The sequence below is a fragment of the Rhipicephalus microplus genome, chromosome X, assembly GCF_043290135.1.
Source record: "Rhipicephalus microplus isolate Deutch F79 chromosome X, USDA_Rmic, whole genome shotgun sequence".
In the NCBI taxonomy this organism is placed as follows: Eukaryota; Metazoa; Arthropoda; class Arachnida; order Ixodida; family Ixodidae; genus Rhipicephalus; species Rhipicephalus microplus.
The window spans coordinates 275,218,757-275,238,484 of NC_134710.1; the positions used below are offsets into that span (position 1 = coordinate 275,218,757).

Below are 19,728 nucleotides of genomic sequence, written 5' to 3' on the forward strand. Positions count from 1 at the left end.
AGAGCGAAGCCGCGTCCACTGAGAACTGGTTTTCTCGCATCGACGGCTGCTTGTATCTGGCGCTGTTTTGTTTTATAAATCAAGCAAAGCATGACCTGCCACAGCAATAAATAAAAAAAGGTCTAGAGGTGCTGGGTATTGATCCCAGTACCTCTCGCATGCAAAGCGAGTGCCCTACCATCTGAGCTATACCCCCCATGGAGAGTCCATGGTTATGCTCACAAGCTGAACGGTAATTACGTGACGAATATTTTGAAGAAAGAGGGAAGCCGTGTCAACTGAGAACTGGTTTTCTCGCGTCGACGGCTGCTTGTATCGCTCTGTTTTGTTTTATAAATCAAGCAAAGCATGACATGCCACAGCAAAGGATACAAAAAGGTCTGGAGGTGCTGGGTATTGATACCAGTACCCCTCGCATGCTAAACGAGTGCTCTACCTTGTGAGCTACACCCCCGATGGAGAGTCAACTGTCATGCTCACAAGATGATCGGTAATTACGTTGCGAATTTTGTGGAGAAAGAGGGAGGCCGCGTCAACTGAGAACTGGTTTTCTCGCGTCGATGGCTGCTTGTATCGCGCGCTGTTTTGTTTTATAACTCAAGCAAAGCTTGACCTGCCATAGCAATGAATAAAAATAAAGGTCTGGAGATGCTGGGTATTATTACCAGTACCTCTCGCATGCTAAGCGAGCGCTCTATAATCTGAGCTACACCCCCTATGGAAAGTCTATAGTAATGCTCACAAGCTGATCGGTAATTACGTTGCGAATATTTCAGAGAAAGAGGGAAGCCGCGTCAACTGAGAAGTGGTTTTCTCGCGTCGACGGCTGCTTGTATCACGTGCTGTTTTGTTTTATAAATCAAGCAAAGCATGACCTGCCACAGCAATGGATAAAAGAAGGTCTGGAAGTGCTGGGTATCGATCTCAGTACCCCTCGCATGCTAAGCGAGTGTTCTACCATGTGAGCTACACCCCCGATAGAGAGTCCATAGTGATGCTCACAAGGTGATCGGTAATTACGTGAGGAATATTTTGGAGAAAGAGGGAAGCCGTGTAAATTGATAACTGGTTTTCTCGCGTCGGTGGCTGCTTGTATCGCGTGATGTTTTGTTTTATAAATCCAACAAAGCATGACCTGCCCCAGCAATGAATACTAAAAAAGGTCTGGAGGTGCTGGGTATCGATCCCAGTTCCTCTCGCATGCTAAGCGAGCGCTCTACCATCTGAGCAACACTACCGATGGAGAGTCCATAGTTATGCTCATAAGCTGATCGGTAACTACGTGACAAAACGTCTGCAGAAAGAGAGAAGCCGCGTCAATTGAGAACTGGTTTTCTCGCATCGACGGCTGCTGGTAACGCGCGCTGTTTTGTTTTTTAAATCAAGCAAAGCAAGACCTGCCACAGCAATGAAATAAAATAAAGGTCTGGAGGTGCTCGGTATCGATCCCAGTACCTCTCGCATGCTAAGCGAGCGCTCTACCATCTGAGCTACACCCTCGATGGAGAGTCCATCGTTATGCTTACAAGCTGATCGGTATATACGTGACGAAACTTCTGCAGAAAGAGGGAAGCCTTTCAGCTGATAACTGGTTTTCTCGCGTCGATGGCTGCTTGTAACGTTCGCTGTTTTGCTTTATAACTCAAGCAAACCATGACCTGCCACAGCAATGAATAAAAAAAGGTCTGGAGGTGCGGAGTATCGATCCCAGTACCTCTCGCATGCTAAGCGAGCGCTCTACCATCTGAGCTACACCACCGATAGAGAGTCCATAGTTAGGCTCACAAGCTGAACGGTAATTACGTTGCGAATTTTGTGGAGAAAGAGGGAGGCCGCGTCAACTGAGAACTGGTTTTCTCGCGTCGACAGCTGCTTGTATTGCGCGCTGTTTTGTTTTATACCTCAAGCATAGCATGACCTGGAATAGCAATGAATAAAAATAGAGGTCTGGAGGTGCTGGGCATCGATCCCAGTACCTCTCGCATGCTAAGCGAGAGCTCTACAATCTGAGCTACACCCCCTATGGAGAGTCCATAGTTTTGCTCACAAGCTGATCGGTAATTACGTGACGAATTTTGTGGAGAAAGAGGGAGGCCGCGTCAACTGAGAACTGGATTCTCGCGTCGATGGCTGCTTGTATCGCGCGCTGTTTTGTTTTATAACTCAAGCAAAGCTTGACCTGCCATAGCAATGAATAAAAATAAAGGTCTGGAGATGCTGGGTATTATTACCAGTACCTCTCGCATGCTAAGCGAGCGCTCTATAATCTGAGCTACACCCCCTATGGAAAGTCTATAGTAATGCTCACAAGCTGATTGGTAATTACGTTGCGAATATTTCAGAGAAAGGGAGAAGCCGCGTCAACTGAGAAGTGGTTGTCTCGCGTCGACGGCTGCTTGTATCGCGCGCTGTTTTGTTTTATAAATCAAGCAAAGCATGACCTGCCACAGCAATGAATAAAAAGGGTCTGGAGGTGATGGGCATCGATCCCAGTACCTCTCGCATGCTAAGCGAGCGCTCTACAATCTGAGCTACACCCCCTATGGAGAGTCCATAGTTATGCTCACAAGCTGATCGGTAATTACGTGACGAATTTTGTGGAGAAAGAGGGAGGCCGTGTCAACAGAGAACTGGTTTTCTCGCGTCGACGGCTGCTTGTATCGCGCACTGTTTTGTTTTATAAATAAGCAAAGCATGTCCTGCCACAGCAATGAATAAAAATAAAGATCTGGAGGTGCTGAATATTGATCCCAGTACCTCTCGCATGCTAAGCGAGCGCTCTACCATCTGAGCTACACCCCCGATGGAGAGTCCAAAGTTATGCTCGCAAGCTGATCGCTAATTACGTGACGAATATTTTGGAGAAAGGGGGAAGCCGCGTCAACTGAGAACTGGTTTTCTCGCATCGACGGCTTCTTGTATCGCGCGCTGTTTTGTTTTATAAATCAAGCAAAGCATGACCTGCCACAGCAATGAATAAAAAGGGTCTGGAGGTGCTGGGTATCGATCCCAGTACCTCTCGCATGCTGAGCGAGCGCTCTACCATCTGAGCTACGCCCCCGATAGAGAGTCCATAGTTAGGCTCACAAGCTGATCGGTAATTACGTTGCGAATATTTTAGAGAAAGAGGGAAGCCGCGTCAACTGAGAACTGATTTTTTCGCGTCGACGGATGCTTGTATCGCGCGCTGTTTTGTTTTATCAATCAATCAAAGCATGACCTGCCATAGCAATGAATAAAAATAACAGTTTGGAGGTGCTGGGTATCGATCCCAGTACCTCTCGCATGCTAAGCGAGCGCTCTACAACCTGAGCTACACCCCCGATGGAAAGTCCATAGTTATGCTCAGAAGCTGATCGGTAATTACGTTGCGAAGTTTGTGGAGAAAGAGGGAGGCAGCCTCAACTGAGAAAGGTATTCTCGCGTCGACGGCTGCTTGTATCGCGCGCAGTTTTGTATTATAAATCAAGAAAGCATGACCTGCCACAGCAATGAATAAAAAAAGGTCTGGAGGTGCGGGGTATCGATCCCAGTACCTCTCGCATGCAAAGCGAGCGCTCTACCATCTGAGCTACACGCCCTTTTTTTCTTTTATTGTCTGAGCTACACCCCCCATGGAGAGTCCATGGTTATGCTCACAAGCTGATCGGTAATTACGTGACGAATATTTTGGAGAAAGAGGGAAGCCGCGTCAACTGAGAACTGGTTTTCTCGCGTCGACGGCTGCTTGTATCGCGCTGTTTTGTTTTATAAATCAAGCAAAGCATGACCTGCCACAGCAAAGGATAAAAAAAGGTCTGGAGGTGCTGGGTATCGATACCAGTACCCCTCGCATGCTAAACGAGTGCTCTAACTTGTGAGCTACACCCCCGATGGAGAGTCAATTGTAATGCTCACAAGATGATCAGTAATTACGTGACAAATATTTTGGAGAAAGAGGGAAGCCGCGTCAATTGAGAACTGGTTTTCTCGCATCGACGGCTTCTTGTAACGCGCGCTGTTTTGTTTTTCAAATCAAGCAAAGCAAGACCTGCCGCAGCAATGAATTAAAATAAAGGTCTGGAGATGCTGGGCATTGATCCCAGTACCTCTCGCATGCTAAGCGAGCGCTCTACCATCTGAGCTACACCCCAGATGGAGAGTCCATAGTTATTCTCCCAAGCTGATCGGTAATTACGTGACGATTATAATGGAGAAAGAGGGAAGCTGCATCAACTGAGAACTGGTTTTCTCGCGTCGACGGCTCCTCTTATCGCGCGCTGTTTTTTTTTAACTCAAGCAAAGCATGACCTGCCACAGCAATGAATAAAAAAAAGGTCTGGAGGTGCTGAATATCGATCCCAGTACCTCTCGCATGCTAAGCGAGCGCTCTACCATCTGAGGTTCACCACCGATAGAGAGTCCATAGTTATTCTCACAAGCTGATCGGTAATTACGTGACGAATATTTTGGAGAAAGAGGGAAGCCGCATCAACTGAGAACTGGTTTTCTCGCGTCGACGGCGGCTTGTATCACGTGCTGTTTTGTTTTATAAATCAAGCAAAGCATGACCTGCCACAGCAATGGATAAAAGAAGGTCTGGAGGTGCTGGGTATCGATCTCAGTACCCCTCGCATGCTAAGCGAGTGCTCTAAAATGTGAGCTACACCCCCGATGGAGAGTCCATAGTGATGCTCACAAGCTGATCGGTAATTACGTGACGAATATTTTGGAGAAAGAGGGAAGCCGTGTCAATTGATAACTGGTTTTATCGCGTCAGTGGCTGCTTGTATCGCGTGCTGTTTTGTTTTATAAATCCAACAAAGCATTACCTGCCCCAGCAATGAATACTAAAAAAGGTCTGGAGGTGCTGGGTATCGATCCCAGTTCCTCTCGCATGCTAAGCGAGCGCTCTACCATCTGAGCTACACCCCCGATGGAGAGTCCATCGTTATGCTCACAAGCTGATCGGTAACTACGTGACGAAACTTCTGCAGAAAGAGAGAAGCCGCGTCAATTGAGAACTGGTTTTCTCGCATCGACGGCTGCTTGTAACGCGCGCTGTTTTGTTTTTTAAATCAAGCAAAGCAAGACCTACCACAGCAATGAAATAAAATTAAGGTCTGGAGGTGCTCGGTATCGATCCCAGTACCTCTCGCATGCTAAGCGAGCGCTCTACCATCTGAGCTACACCCTCGATGGAGAGTCCATAGTTCTGCTTACAAGCTGATCGGTAACTACGTGACGAAACTTCTGCAGAAAGAGGGAAGCCGTGTCAGCTGAGAACTGGTTTTCTCGCGTCGACGGCTGCTTGTAACGTGCGCTGTTTTGTATTATAACTCAAGCAAACCATGACCTGCAACAGCAATGATAAAAAAAATGGTATGGAGGTGCTGGGTATCGATCCCAGTACCTCTCGCATGCTAAGCGAGCGCTCTACGATCTGAGCTGCACTCCCGATGGAGGGTCCATAGTTATGCTCACAAGCTGTTCGGTAACTTCGTGACAAATTTTCTGCAGAAAGAGGGAAGCCGCGTCAACTGATAACTGGTTTTCTCGCATCGACGGCTGCTTGTATCGCGCGGTGTTTTGTTTTTTAAATCAAGCAAAGCAAGAACTGCCACAGCAATGAAATAAAGTAAAGGTCTTGAAGTGCTGGGTATCGATCCCAGTACCTCTCGCATGCTAAGCGAGCGCTCTACCATCTGAGCTACACCCCCGATAAAGAGTTCATTATTATGCTCGCAAGCTGATCGGTAATTACGTGACGAATTTAGTGGAGAAAGGGGGAGGCCGCGTCAACTGAGAACTGGTTTTCTCGTGTCGACGGCTGCTTGTATCGCGCGGTGTTTTGTTTTATTACTCAAGCATAGAATGACCTGGCATAGCAATGAATAAAAATAGAGGTCTGGAGGTGCTGGGCATCGATCCCAGTACCTCTCGCATGCTAAGCGAGTGCTCTACAATCCAAGCTACACCCCCTATGGAGAGTCCATAGTTGGGCTCACAAGCTGATCGGTAATTACGTTGCGAATTTTTCAGAGAAAGAGGGAAGCCGCGTCAACTGAGAACTGATTTTTTCGCGTCGATGGCTGCTTGTATTGCGCGCTGTTTTGTTTTATAACTCAAGCAAAGCATGACCTGCCATAGCAATGAATAAAAATAAAGGTCTGGAGGTGCTGGGTATCGATACCAGTACCTCTCTCATGCAAATCTGAGCTACACCCCCTATGGAGGGTCCATAGTTATGCTCACAAGCTGATCGGTAATTACGTGACGAATTTTGTGGAGAAAGAGGGAGGCCGCGTCAACTGAGAACTGGTTTTCTCGCGTCGACGGCTGCTTGTATCGCGCGCTGTTTTTTTATAAATCACGCAAAGCATGACCTGCCACAGCAATAAATAAAAAAACGTCTGGAGGTGCGGGGTATCGATCCCAGTACCTGTCGCATGCTAAGCGAGCGCTCTACCATCTGAGCTACACCCCCTTTTTTTTCTTTATTTTCTGAGCTACACCCCCGATGGAGAGTCCATGGTTATGCTCACAAGCTGATCGGTAATTACGTGACGAATATTTTGGAGAAAGAGGGAAGCCTTGTCAACTGAGAAATGTTTTTTTTTGTGTCGACGGCCGCTTGTATCGCGCGCTGTTTTGTTTTATAAATCAAGCAAAGATGACCTGCCACAGCAATGGATTAAAAAGGTCTGGAGGTGCTGGGTATCGATACCAGTACCCCTCGCATGCTAAGCAAGTGCTCTACCATGTGAGCTGCACCCCCGATAGAGTCAATTATCATGCTCACAAGATGATCAGTAATTACGTGAATAATATTTTGGAGAAAGAGGGAAGCCGCGTCAAATGAGAACTGGTTTTCTTGCATCGACGGCTGCTTGTAACGCGCGCTGTTTTGTTTTTCAATTCAAGCAAAGCATGTCCTGCCACAGCAATGAATAAAAATAAAGATCTGGAGGTGCTGAATATTGATCCCAGTACCTCTCGCATGCTAAGCGAGCGCTCTACCATCTGAGCTACACCCCCGATGGAGAGTCCAAAGTTATGCTCGCAAGCTGATCGCTAATTACGTGACGAATATTTTGGAGAAAGGGGGAAGCCGCGTCAACTGAGAACTGGTTTTCTCGCATCGACGGCTTCTTGTATCGCGCGCTGTTTTGTTTTATAAATCAAGCAAAGCATGACCTGCCACAGCAATGAATAAAAAGGGTCTGGAGGTGCTGGGTATCGATCCCAGTACCTCTCGCATGCTGAGCGAGCGCTCTACCATCTGAGCTACGCCCCCGATAGAGAGTCCATAGTTAGGCTCACAAGCTGATCGGTAATTACGTTGCGAATATTTTAGAGAAAGAGGGAAGCCGCGTCAACTGAGAACTGATTTTTTCGCGTCGACGGATGCTTGTATCGCGCGCTGTTTTGTTTTATCAATCAATCAAAGCATGACCTGCCATAGCAATGAATAAAAATAACAGTTTGGAGGTGCTGGGTATCGATCCCAGTACCTCTCGCATGCTAAGCGAGCGCTCTACAACCTGAGCTACACCCCCGATGGAAAGTCCATAGTTATGCTCAGAAGCTGATCGGTAATTACGTTGCGAAGTTTGTGGAGAAAGAGGGAGGCAGCCTCAACTGAGAAAGGTATTCTCGCGTCGACGGCTGCTTGTATCGCGCGCAGTTTTGTATTATAAATCAAGAAAGCATGACCTGCCACAGCAATGAATAAAAAAAGGTATGGAGGTGCGGGGTATCGATCCCAGTACCTCTCGCATGCAAAGCGAGCGCTCTACCATCTGAGCTACACGCCCTTTTTTTCTTTTATTGTCTGAGCTACACCCCCCATGGAGAGTCCATGGTTATGCTCACAAGCTGATCGGTAATTACGTGACGAATATTTTGGAGAAAGAGGGAAGCCGCGTCAACTGAGAACTGGTTTTCTCGCGTCGACGGCTGCTTGTATCGCGCTGTTTTGTTTTATAAATCAAGCAAAGCATGACCTGCCACAGCAAAGGATAAAAAAAGGTCTGGAGGTGCTGGGTATCGATACCAGTACCCCTCGCATGCTAAACGAGTGCTCTAACTTGTGAGCTACACCCCCGATGGAGAGTCAATTGTAATGCTCACAAGATGATCAGTAATTACGTGACAAATATTTTGGAGAAAGAGGGAAGCCGCGTCAATTGAGAACTGGTTTTCTCGCATCGACGGCTGCTTGTAACGCGCGCTGTTTTGTTTTTCAAATCAAGCAAAGCAAGACCTGCCGCAGCAATGAATTAAAATAAAGGTCTGGAGATGCTGGGCATTGATCCCAGTACCTCTCGCATGCTAAGCGAGCGCTCTACCATCTGAGCTACACCCCAGATGGAGAGTCCATAGTTATTCTCCCAAGCTGATCGGTAATTACGTGACGATTATAATGGAGAAAGAGGGAAGCTGCATCAACTGAGAACTGGTTTTCTCGCGTCGACGGCTCCTCTTATCGCGCGCTGTTTTTTTTTAACTCAAGCAAAGCATGACCTGCCACAGCAATGAATAAAAAAAAGGTCTGGAGGTGCTGAATATCGATCCCAGTACCTCTCGCATGCTAAGCGAGCGCTCTACCATCTGAGGTTCACCACCGATAGAGAGTCCATAGTTATTCTCACAAGCTGATCGGTAATTACGTGACGAATATTTTGGAGAAAGAGGGAAGCCGCATCAACTGAGAACTGGTTTTCTCGCGTCGACGGCGGCTTGTATCACGTGCTGTTTTGTTTTATAAATCAAGCAAAGCATGACCTGCCACAGCAATGGATAAAAGAAGGTCTGGAGGTGCTGGGTATCGATCTCAGTACCCCTCGCATGCTAAGCGAGTGCTCTAAAATGTGAGCTACACCCCCGATGGAGAGTCCATAGTGATGCTCACAAGCTGATCGGTAATTACGTGACGAATATTTTGGAGAAAGAGGGAAGCCGTGTCAATTGATAACTGGTTTTATCGCGTCAGTGGCTGCTTGTATCGCGTGCTGTTTTGTTTTATAAATCCAACAAAGCATTACCTGCCCCAGCAATGAATACTAAAAAAGGTCTGGAGGTGCTGGGTATCGATCCCAGTTCCTCTCGCATGCTAAGCGAGCGCCCTACCATCTGAGCTACACCCCCGATGGAGAGTCCATCGTTATGCTCACAAGCTGATCGGTAACTACGTGACGAAACTTCTGCAGAAAGAGAGAAGCCGCGTCAATTGAGAACTGGTTTTCTCGCATCGACGGCTGCTTGTAACGCGCGCTGTTTTGTTTTTTAAATCAAGCAAAGCAAGACCTACCACAGCAATGAAATAAAATTAAGGTCTGGAGGTGCTCGGTATCGATCCCAGTACCTCTCGCATGCTAAGCGAGCGCTCTACCATCTGAGCTACACCCTCGATGGAGAGTCCATAGTTCTGCTTACAAGCTGATCGGTAACTACGTGACGAAACTTCTGCAGAAAGAGGGAAGCCGTGTCAGCTGAGAACTGGTTTTCTCGCGTCGACGGCTGCTTGTAACGTGCGCTGTTTTGTATTATAACTCAAGCAAACCATGACCTGCAACAGCAATGATAAAAAAAATGGTATGGAGGTGCTGGGTATCGATCCCAGTACCTCTCGCATGCTAAGCGAGCGCTCTACGATCTGAGCTGCACTCCCGATGGAGGGTCCATAGTTATGCTCACAAGCTGTTCGGTAACTTCGTGACAAATTTTCTGCAGAAAGAGGGAAGCCGCGTCAACTGATAACTGGTTTTCTCGCATCGACGGCTGCTTGTATCGCGCGGTGTTTTGTTTTTTAAATCAAGCAAAGCAAGAACTGCCACAGCAATGAAATAAAGTAAAGGTCTTGAAGTGCTGGGTATCGATCCCAGTACCTCTCGCATGCTAAGCGAGCGCTCTACCATCTGAGCTACACCCCCGATAAAGAGTTCATTATTATGCTCGCAAGCTGATCGGTAATTACGTGACGAATTTAGTGGAGAAAGGGGGAGGCCGCGTCAACTGAGAACTGGTTTTCTCGTGTCGACGGCTGCTTGTATCGCGCGGTGTTTTGTTTTATTACTCAAGCATAGAATGACCTGGCATAGCAATGAATAAAAATAGAGGTCTGGAGGTGCTGGGCATCGATCCCAGTACCTCTCGCATGCTAAGCGAGTGCTCTACAATCCAAGCTACACCCCCTATGGAGAGTCCATAGTTGGGCTCACAAGCTGATCGGTAATTACGTTGCGAATTTTTCAGAGAAAGAGGGAAGCCGCGTCAACTGAGAACTGATTTTTTCGCGTCGATGGCTGCTTGTATTGCGCGCTGTTTTGTTTTATAACTCAAGCAAAGCATGACCTGCCATAGCAATGAATAAAAATAAAGGTCTGGAGGTGCTGGGTGTCGATACCAGTACCTCTCTCATGCAAATCTGAGCTACACCCCCTATGGAGGGTCCATAGTTATGCTCACAAGCTGATCGGTAATTACGTGACGAATTTTGTGGAGAAAGAGGGAGGCCGCGTCAACTGAGAACTGGTTTTCTCGCGTCGACGGCTGCTTGTATCGCGCGCTGTTTTTTTTATAAATCACGCAAAGCATGACCTGCCACAGCAATAAATAAAAAAACGTCTGGAGGTGCGGGGTATCGATCCCAGTACCTGTCGCATGCTAAGCGAGCGCTCTACCATCTGAGCTACACCCCCTTTTTTTTCTTTATTTTCTGAGCTACACCCCCGATGGAGAGTCCATGGTTATGCTCACAAGCTGATCGGTAATTACGTGACGAATATTTTGGAGAAAGAGGGAAGCCTTGTCAACTGAGAAATGTTTTTTTTTGTGTCGACGGCCGCTTGTATCGCGCGCTGTTTTGTTTTATAAATCAAGCAAAGATGACCTGCCACAGCAATGGATTAAAAAGGTCTGGAGTTGCTGGGTATCGATACCAGTACCCCTCGCATGCTAAGCAAGTGCTCTACCATGTGAGCTGCACCCCCGATAGAGTCAATTATCATGCTCACAAGATGATCAGTAATTACGTGAATAATATTTTGGAGAAAGAGGGAAGCCGCGTCAAATGAGAACTGGTTTTCTTGCATCGACGGCTGCTTGTAACGCGCGCTGTTTTGTTTTTCAATTCAAGCAAAGCAAGACCTGCCACAGCAATGAATTAAAATAAATGTCTGGAGGTGCTGGGTATTGATCCCAGTACCTCTCGAATGCTAAGCGAGCGCTCTACCATCTGAGCTACACCCCCGATGGAGAGTCCATAGTTATGCTCACAAGCTGATCGGTAACTACGTGGCGAAACTTCTGCAGAACGAGGGAAGCCGCGTCAGCTGAGAACTGGTTTTCTCGCATCGACGGCTGCTCTTAACGCGCGCTGTTTTGTTTTTTAAATCAAGCAAAGCAAGACCTGCCACAGCAATGAAATGAAATAAAGGTCTGGAGGTGCTGGGTATCGATCCCAGTACCTCTCGCATGCTAAGCGAGCGCTCTACCATCTGAGCTACACCCCCGATGGAGAGTCCATTGTTATGCTCACAAGCTGATCTGTAACTACGTGACGAAACTTCTGCAGAAAGAGGGAAGCCGTGTCAGCTGAGAACTGGTTTTCTCGCGTCGACGGCTGCTTGTAACGTGCGCTGTTTTGTTTTATAACTCAAGCAAACCATGACCTGCCACAGCAATGAGTAAAAAAAAAGGTCTGGAGGTGCTGGGTATTCATCCCAGTACCTCTCGCATGCTAAGCGAACGCTCTACCGTCTGAGCTGCACTCCCGATTGAGGGTTCATAGTTATGCTCACAAGCTGATCGGTAACTTCGTGACAAATCTTCTGTAGAAAGAGGGAAGCCGCGTCAATTGAGAACTGGTTTTCTCGCATCGACGGCTGCTTGTAACGCGCTGTTTTTTTTTACAAAGCAAGAACTGCCACAGCAATGAAATAAAATAAAGGTCTGGAGGTGCTGGGTATCGATCCCAGTACCTCTCGCATGCTAAGCGAGCGCTCTACCATCTGAGCTACACCACCGATAGAGAGTCCATAGTTGGGCTCACAAGCTGATCGGTAATTATGTTGCGAATTTTCTGAAGAAAGAGGGAGGCCGCGTCAACTGAGAACTGGTTTTCTCGCGTCGTCGGCTGCTTGTATCGCGCGCTGTTTTGTTTTATAACTCAAGCAAACCATGACCTGCTATAGCAATGAATAAAAATAAAGGTCTGGAGGTGCTGGGTATCGATACCAGTACCACTCGCATGCAAAGCGAGCGCTCTACAATCTGAGCTACACCCCCTATGGAGAGTCCATATTTATGCTCACAAGCTGATCGGTAATTACGTGACGAATTTTGTGGAAAAAGAGGGTGGCCGCGTCAACGGAGAACTGCCTTATCGCGTCGACGGCTGCTTGTATCGCGCGCTGTTTTGTTTTTAAATCAAGCAAAACATGAGCTGCCATAGCAATGAATAAAAATAAAGCTCTGGAAGTGCTGGGTATCGATAATAGTACCTCTCGCATGCAAAGTGAGCGCTCTGCCATTTCAGCTACACGTCCGATGGCGAGTCCATAATTTTGCTCGCAAGCTGATCGGGAATTACGTGACGAATATTTTGGAGAAAGAGGGAAACCGCGTCAATTGAGAACTGGTTTTCTCGCGTCGACGGCTGCTTGTATCGCGCGCTGTTTTGTTTTATCAATCAAGCAAAGCATGACCAGCCATAGCAATGAATAAAAATAAAGGTCTGGTGGTGCTGGGTATTGATCCCAGTACCTCTCGCATGCTAAGCGAGCGCTCTACCATCTGAGCTACACCCCCTTTTTCTTCCTTTATTGTCTGAGCTACACCCCCGATGGAGAGTCCATAGTGATGCTCACAAGCTGATCGGTAATTACGTGACGAATTTTGTGGAAAAAGAGGGTGGCCGCGTCAACTGAGAACTGGTTTTCTCGCGTCGACGGCTGCTTGTAACGTGCGCTGTTTTGTTTTATAACTCAAGCAAACCATGACCTGCCACAGCAATGAGTAAAAAAAAAGGTCTGGAGGTGCTGGGTATTCATCCCAGTACCTCTCGCATGCTAAGCGAACGCTCTACCGTCTGAGCTGCACTCCCGATTGAGGGTTCATAGTTATGCTCACAAGCTGATAGGTAACTTCGTGACAAATCTTCTGTAGAAAGAGGGAAGCCGCGTCAATTGAGAACTGGTTTTCTCGCATCGACGGCTGCTTGTAACGCGCGCTGTTTTTTTTTACAAAGCAAGAACTGCCACAGCAATGAAATAAAATAAAGGTCTGGAGGTGCTGGGTATCGATCCCAGTACCTCTCGCATGCTAAGCGAGCGCTCTACCATCTGAGCTACACCACCGATAGAGAGTCCATAGTTGGGCTCACAAGCTGATCGGTAATTATGTTGCGAATTTTCTGAAGAAAGAGGGAGGCCGCGTCAACTGAGAACTGGTTTTCTCGCGTCGTCGGCTGCTTGTATCGCGCGCTGTTTTGTTTTATAACTCAAGCAAACCATGAGCTGCCATAGCAATGAATAAAAATAAAGCTCTGGAAGTGCTGGGTATCGATCCTAGTACCTCTCGCATGCTAAGCGAGCGCTCTACCATCTGAGCTACACCCCCTTTTTCTTCCTTTATTCTCTGAGCTACACCCCCGATGGAGAGTCCATAGTGATGCTCACAAGCTGATCGGTAATTACGTGACGAATTTTGTGGAAAAAGAGGGTGGCCGCGTCAACTGAGAACTGGTTTTCTCGCGTCGACGGCTGCTTGTATCGCGCGCTGTTTTGTTTTATAAATCAAGCAAAGCATGACCTGCCACAGCAATGAATAAAAAAAGGTCTGGAGGTGCTGGGTATCGATCCCAGTACCTCTCGCATGCTAAGCGAGAGCTCTACCATCTGAGCTACACCCCCGATGGAGAGTCCATAATTTTGCTCGCAAGCTGATCGGGAATTACGTGACGAATATTTTAGAGAAAGAGGGAAGCCGCGTCAACTGAGAACTAGTGTTCTCGCGTCGACAGCTGCTTGTATCGCGCGCTGTTTTGTTTTATAAATCACGCAAAGCATGACCTGCCACAGCAAAGAATAAAAAAAGGTCTGGAGGTGCGGGGTATCGATCCCAGTACCTGTCGCATGCTAAGCGAGCGCTCTACCATCTGAGCTACACCACCTTTTTTTTCTTTATTTTCTGAGCTACACCCCCGATGGAGAGTCCATGGTTATGCTCTCAAGCTGATCGGTAATTACGTGACGAATATTTTGGAGAAAGAGGGAAGCCGCGTCAACTGAGAACTGGTTTTTTTGCGTCGACGGCTGCTTGTATCGCGCGCTGTTTTGTTTTATAAATCAAGCAAAGCATGACCTGCCACAGCAATGGATTAAAAAAGGTGTGGAGGTGCTGGGTATCGATACCAGTACCCTTCGCATGCTAAGCGAGTGCTCTACCATGTGAGCTGCACCCCCGATTGAGAGTCGATTGTCATGCTCACAAGATGATCAGTAATTACGTGACTAATATTTTGGAGAAAGAGGGAAGCCGCGTCAAATGAGAACTGGTTTTCTTGCATCGACGGCTGCTTGTAACGCGCGCTGTTTTGTTTTTCAACTCAAGCAAAGCAAGACCTGCCGCAGCAATGAATTAAAATAAAGGTCTGGAGGTTCTGGGTATCGATCCCAGTACCTATCGAATGCTAAGCGAGCGCTCTACCATCTGAGCTACACCCCCGATTGAGAGTCCATAGTTATGCTCACAAGCTGATCGGTAACAACGTGGCGAAACTTCTGCAGAACGAGGGATGCCGCGTTAGCTGAGAACTGGTTTTCTCGCATCGACGGCTGCTCTTAACGCGCGCTGTTTTGTTTTTTAAATAAAGCAAAGCAAGACCTGCCATAGCAATGAATAAAAATAAAGGTCTGGAGGTGCTGTGTATCGATCCGAGTACCTCTCGCATGCTAAGCGAGCGCTCCACAATCTGAGCTACACCCCCTATGAAGAGTCCATAGTTATGCTCAGAAGCTGATCGGTAATTACGTGACGAAACTTCTGCAGAAAGAGTGAAGCCGTGTCAGCTGAGAACTGGTTTTCTCGCGTCGACGGCTGCTTGTATCGCGCGCAGTTTTGTTTTATAAATCAAGCAAAACATGACCTGCCATAGCAATGAATAAAAATAAAGCTCTGGAGGTGCTGGGTATCGATCCTAGTACCTCTCGCATGCAAAGTGAGCGCTTTGCCGACTGAGCTACACATCCGATGGCGAGTCCATAGTTATGCTCACAAGGTAATCGGTAATTACGTTACGAATATTTTGGAGAAAGAGAAAAGCCGCGTCAATTGAGAACTGGTTTTTTCGCGTCGACGGCTGCTTGTAACGTGCGCTGTTTTGTTTTATAACTGAAGCAAACCATGACCTGCAACAGCAATGAATAAAAAAAGGTATGGAGGTGCTGGGTATCGATCCCAGTACCTCTCGCGTGCTAAGCGAGCGCTCTACCACCTGAGCTGCACCCCCTAAGGAGAGTCCATAGTTATGCTCACAAGGTGATCGGTAGTTACGTGACGAATTTTGTGGAGAAAGAGGGAGGCCGCATCAACTGAGAACTGGTTTCTCGCGTCGATGGCTGCTTGTATTGCGCGCTGATTTGTTTTATAACTCAAGCAAAGCATGACCTGCCATAGCAATGAATAAAAATAAAGGTCTGGAGGTGCTGGGTATCGATACCAGTACCTCTCGCATGCAAATCTGAGCTACACCCCCTATGGAGGGTCCATAGTTATGCTCACAAGCTGATCGGTAATTACGTGACGAATATTTTAGAGAAAGAGGGAAGCCGCGTCAACTGAGAACTAGTGTTCTCGCGTCGACAGCTGCTTGTATCGCGCGCTGTTTTGTTTTTGTAAATCACGCAAAGCATGACCTGCCACAGCAATAAATAAAAAAACGTCTGGAGGTGCGGGGTATCGATCCCAGTACCTGTTGCATGCTAAGCGAGCGCTCTACCATCTGAGGTACACCCCCTTTTTTTTCTTTATTGTCTGAGCTACACCCCCGATGGAGAGTCCATGGTTATGCTCACAAGCTGATCGGTAATTACGTGACGAATATTTTGGAGAAAGAGGGAAGCCTTGTCAACTGAGAACTGTTTTTTTTGTGTCGACGGCCGCTTGTATCGCGTGCTGTTTTGTCTTATAAATCAAGCAAAGCATGACCTGCCACAGCAATGGATTAAAAAAGGTCTGGAGGTGCTGGGTATCGATACCAGTACCCCTCGCATGCTAAGCGAGTGCTCTACCATGTGAGCTGCACCCCCGATAGAGTCAATTGTCATGCTCACAAGATGATCAGTAATTACGTGACTAATATTTTGGAGAAAGAGGGAAGCCGCGTCAAATGAGAACTGGTTTTCTTGCATCGACGGCTGCTTGTAACGCGCGCTGTTTTGTTTTTCAATTCAAGCAAAGCAAGACCTGCCGCAGCAATGAACTAAAATAAAGGTCTGGAGGTGCTGGGTATTGATCCCAGTACCTCTCGAATGCTAAGCGAGCGCTCTACCATCTGAGCTACACCCCCGATGGAGAGTCCATAGTTATGCTCACAAGCTGATCTGTAACTACGTGGTGAAACTTCTGCAGAACGAGGGAAGCCGCGTCAGCTGAGAACTGGTTTTCTCGCATCGACGGCTGCTCTTAACGCGCGCTGTTTTGTTTTTTAAATCAAGCAAAGCAAGACCTGCCACAGCAATGAAATGAAATAAAGGTCTGGAGGTGCTGGGTATCGATCCCAGTACCTCTCGCATGCTAAGCGAGCGCTCTACCATCTGAGCTACACCCCCGATGGAGAGTCCATTGTTATGCTCACAAGCTGATCGGTAACTACGTGACGAAACTTCTGCAGAAAGAGGGAAGCCGTGTCAGCTGAGAACTGGTTTTCTCGCGTCGACGGCTGCTTGTAACGTGCGCTGTTTTGTTTTATAACTCAAGCAAACCATGACCTGCCACAGCAATGAGTAAAAAAAAAAAGGTCTGGAGGTGCTGGGTATCGATCCCAGTACCTCTCGCATGCTAAGCGAACGCTCTACCATCTGAGCTGCAATCCCGATGGAGGGTTCATAGTTATGCTCACAAGCTGATCGGTAACTTCGTGACAAATCTTCTGCAGAAAGAGGGAAGCCGCGTCAATTGAGAACTCGTTTTCTCGCATCGACGGCTGCTTGTAACGCGCGCTGTTTTGTTTTTTGCAAAGCAAGAACTGCCACAGCAATGAAATAAAATAAAGGTCTGGAGGTGCTGGGTATCGATCCCAGTACCTCTCGCATGCTAAGCGAGCGCTCTACCATCTGAGCTACACCACCGATAGAGAGTCCATAGTTAGGCTCACAAGCTGATCGGTAATTATGTTGCGAATTTTCTGAAGAAAGAGGGAGGCCGCGTCAACTGAGAACTGGTTTTCTCGCGTCGTCGGCTGCTAGTATCGCGCGCTGTTTTGTTTTATAACTCAAGCAAAGCATGACCTGCTATAGCAATGAATAAAAATAAAGGTCTGGAGGTGCTGGGTATCGATACCAGTACCACTCGCATGCAAAGCGAGCGGTCTACAGTTTGAGCTACACCACCTATGGAGAGTCCATAGTTATGCTCACAAGCTGATCGGTAATTACGTGACGAATTTTGTGGAAAAAGAGGGTGGCCGCGTCAACTGAGAACTGCCTTTGTCGCGTCGACGGCTGCTTGTATCGCGCGCTGTTTTGTTTTATAAATCAAGCAAAACATGAGCTACCATAGCAATGAATAAAAATAAAGCTCTGGAAGTGCTGGGTATCGATCCTAGTACCTCTCGCATGCAAAGTGAGCGCTCTGCCATTTCAGCTACACGTCCGATGGAGAGTCCATAGTGATGCTCACAAGCTGATCGGTAATTACGTGACGAATTTTGTGGAGAAAGAGGGAGGCCGCGTCAACTGAGAACTGGTTTTCTCGCGTCGACGGCTGCTTGTATCGCGCGCTGTTTTGTTTTATAAATCAAGCAAAGCATGACCTGCCACAGCAATGAATAAAAAAAAATCTGGAGGTGCTGGGTATCGATCCCAGTACCTCTCGCATGCTAAGCGAGAGCTCTACCATCTGAGCTACACCCCCGATGGAGAGTCAATTATCATGCTCACAAGATGATCAGTAATTACGTGACTAATATTTTGGAGAAAGAGGGAAGCCGCGTCAAATGAGAACTGGTTTTCTTGCATCGACGGCTGCTTGGAACGCGCGCTGTTTTGTTTTTCAATTCAAGCAAAGCAAGACCTGCCGCAGCAATAAATTAAAATAAAGGTCTGGAGGTGCTGGGTATTGATCCCAGTACCTATCGAATGCTAAGCGAGCGCTCTACCATCTGAGCTACACCCCCGATGGAGAGTCCATAGTTATGCTTACAAGCTGATCGGTAACAACGTGGCGAAACTTCTGAAGAACGAGGGAAGCTGCGTCAGCTGAGAACTGGTTTTCTCGCATCGACGGCTGCTCTTAACGCGCGCTGTTTTGTTTTTTAAATCAAGCAAAGCAAGACCTGCCACAGCAATGAAATAAAATAAAGGTCTGGAGGTGCTGGGTATCGATCCCAGTACCTCTCGCATGCTAAGCGAGCGCTCTACCATCTGAGCTACACCCCCAATGGAGAGTCCATAGTTATGCTCACAAGCTGATCGGTAATTACGTGACGAATTTTGTGGAAAAAGAGGGTGGCCGCGTCAACTTAGAACTGGCTTTCTCGCGTCGACGGTTGCTTGTATCGCGCGCTTTTTTGTTTTATAAATCAAGCAAAACATGAGCTGCCTTAGCAATGAATAAAAATAAAGGTCTGGAGGTGCTGGGTATCGATCCCAGTACCTCTCGCATGCTAAGCGAGCGCTCTACCAACTGAGCTACACCACCGATAGAGAGTCCATAGTTATGCTCACAAGGTGATCGGTAATTACGTGACGAATATTTTGGAGAAAGAGGGAAACCACGTCAATTGAGAACTGGTTTTCTCGCGTCGACGGCTGCTTGTATCGCGCGCTGTTTTGTTTTATCAATCAAGCAAAGCATGACCAGCCATAGCAATGAATAAAAATAAAGGTCTGGCGGTGCTGGGTATTGATCCCAGTACCTCTCGCATGCTAAGCGAGCGCTCTACCATCTGAGCTACACCCCCTTTTTCTTCCTTTATTGTCTGAGCTACACCCCCGATGGAGAGTCCATAGTTATTCTCACAAGCTGATCGGTAATTACGTGACGAATATTTTGGAGGAAGAGGGAAGCCGGATCAACTGAGAACTGGTTTTCTCGCGTCGACGGCTGCTTGTGTCACGTGCTGTTTTGTTTTATGAATCAAGAAAAGCATGACCTGCCGCAGCAATGGATAAAAGAAGGTCTGGAGGTGCTGGGTATCGATCTCAGTACCCTTCGCATGCTAAACGAGTGCTCTACCAAGTGAGCTACACCCCCGATGGAGAGTCCATAGTGATACTCACAAGCTGATCGGTAATTACGTGACGAATATTTTGGAAAATGAGGGAAGCCGTGTCAATTGATAACTGGTTTTTTCGCGTCGATGGCTGCTTGTATCGCGTGCTGTTTTGTTTTATAAATCCAACAAAGCATGACCTGCCACAGCAATGAATACTAAAAAAGGTCTCGAGGTGCTGGGTATCGATCCCAATATCTCTCGCATGCTAAGCGAGTGCTCTACCATCTGAGCTACACTACCGATGAAGA

At 47.4% G+C, this 19,728-nt stretch overlaps 19 non-coding genes across 19 annotated transcripts; all 19 read right to left on the minus strand.

The window, feature by feature from the left end:
- Positions 1 to 3,250: 3,250 nt before the first annotated feature.
- Positions 3,251 to 3,323, minus strand: TRNAA-AGC (transfer RNA alanine (anticodon AGC)). Its single transcript has one exon. It is a non-coding gene; the product is annotated as a tRNA-Ala (tRNA).
- A 1,518-nt stretch (positions 3,324 to 4,841) lies between these two features.
- TRNAA-AGC (transfer RNA alanine (anticodon AGC)) lies at positions 4,842 to 4,914 on the minus strand. Its single transcript has one exon. It is a non-coding gene; the product is annotated as a tRNA-Ala (tRNA).
- Positions 4,915 to 7,465: 2,551 nt separating this feature from the next.
- TRNAA-AGC (transfer RNA alanine (anticodon AGC)) lies at positions 7,466 to 7,538 on the minus strand. The gene has a single exon. It is a non-coding gene; the product is annotated as a tRNA-Ala (tRNA).
- Positions 7,539 to 9,056: 1,518 nt separating this feature from the next.
- On the minus strand, positions 9,057 to 9,129 carry TRNAA-AGC (transfer RNA alanine (anticodon AGC)). The gene has a single exon. It is a non-coding gene; the product is annotated as a tRNA-Ala (tRNA).
- Positions 9,130 to 11,160: 2,031 nt separating this feature from the next.
- On the minus strand, positions 11,161 to 11,233 carry TRNAA-AGC (transfer RNA alanine (anticodon AGC)). The gene has a single exon. It is a non-coding gene; the product is annotated as a tRNA-Ala (tRNA).
- Positions 11,234 to 11,422: 189 nt separating this feature from the next.
- Positions 11,423 to 11,495, minus strand: TRNAA-AGC (transfer RNA alanine (anticodon AGC)). The gene has a single exon. It is a non-coding gene; the product is annotated as a tRNA-Ala (tRNA).
- Positions 11,496 to 11,935: 440 nt separating this feature from the next.
- Positions 11,936 to 12,008, minus strand: TRNAA-AGC (transfer RNA alanine (anticodon AGC)). The gene has a single exon. It is a non-coding gene; the product is annotated as a tRNA-Ala (tRNA).
- Positions 12,009 to 12,719: 711 nt separating this feature from the next.
- On the minus strand, positions 12,720 to 12,792 carry TRNAA-AGC (transfer RNA alanine (anticodon AGC)). Its single transcript has one exon. It is a non-coding gene; the product is annotated as a tRNA-Ala (tRNA).
- A 475-nt stretch (positions 12,793 to 13,267) lies between these two features.
- On the minus strand, positions 13,268 to 13,340 carry TRNAA-AGC (transfer RNA alanine (anticodon AGC)). The gene has a single exon. It is a non-coding gene; the product is annotated as a tRNA-Ala (tRNA).
- Positions 13,341 to 13,529: 189 nt separating this feature from the next.
- On the minus strand, positions 13,530 to 13,602 carry TRNAA-AGC (transfer RNA alanine (anticodon AGC)). Its single transcript has one exon. It is a non-coding gene; the product is annotated as a tRNA-Ala (tRNA).
- Positions 13,603 to 13,822: 220 nt separating this feature from the next.
- On the minus strand, positions 13,823 to 13,895 carry TRNAA-AGC (transfer RNA alanine (anticodon AGC)). The gene has a single exon. It is a non-coding gene; the product is annotated as a tRNA-Ala (tRNA).
- A 1,525-nt stretch (positions 13,896 to 15,420) lies between these two features.
- TRNAA-AGC (transfer RNA alanine (anticodon AGC)) lies at positions 15,421 to 15,493 on the minus strand. The gene has a single exon. It is a non-coding gene; the product is annotated as a tRNA-Ala (tRNA).
- Positions 15,494 to 16,479: 986 nt separating this feature from the next.
- TRNAA-AGC (transfer RNA alanine (anticodon AGC)) lies at positions 16,480 to 16,552 on the minus strand. Its single transcript has one exon. It is a non-coding gene; the product is annotated as a tRNA-Ala (tRNA).
- A 189-nt stretch (positions 16,553 to 16,741) lies between these two features.
- TRNAA-AGC (transfer RNA alanine (anticodon AGC)) lies at positions 16,742 to 16,814 on the minus strand. Its single transcript has one exon. It is a non-coding gene; the product is annotated as a tRNA-Ala (tRNA).
- Positions 16,815 to 17,260: 446 nt separating this feature from the next.
- Positions 17,261 to 17,333, minus strand: TRNAA-AGC (transfer RNA alanine (anticodon AGC)). The gene has a single exon. It is a non-coding gene; the product is annotated as a tRNA-Ala (tRNA).
- A 711-nt stretch (positions 17,334 to 18,044) lies between these two features.
- TRNAA-AGC (transfer RNA alanine (anticodon AGC)) lies at positions 18,045 to 18,117 on the minus strand. Its single transcript has one exon. It is a non-coding gene; the product is annotated as a tRNA-Ala (tRNA).
- Positions 18,118 to 18,568: 451 nt separating this feature from the next.
- Positions 18,569 to 18,641, minus strand: TRNAA-AGC (transfer RNA alanine (anticodon AGC)). The gene has a single exon. It is a non-coding gene; the product is annotated as a tRNA-Ala (tRNA).
- A 189-nt stretch (positions 18,642 to 18,830) lies between these two features.
- On the minus strand, positions 18,831 to 18,903 carry TRNAA-AGC (transfer RNA alanine (anticodon AGC)). Its single transcript has one exon. It is a non-coding gene; the product is annotated as a tRNA-Ala (tRNA).
- Positions 18,904 to 19,092: 189 nt separating this feature from the next.
- Positions 19,093 to 19,165, minus strand: TRNAA-AGC (transfer RNA alanine (anticodon AGC)). Its single transcript has one exon. It is a non-coding gene; the product is annotated as a tRNA-Ala (tRNA).
- Between the last annotated feature and the right edge of the window lie 563 nt (positions 19,166 to 19,728).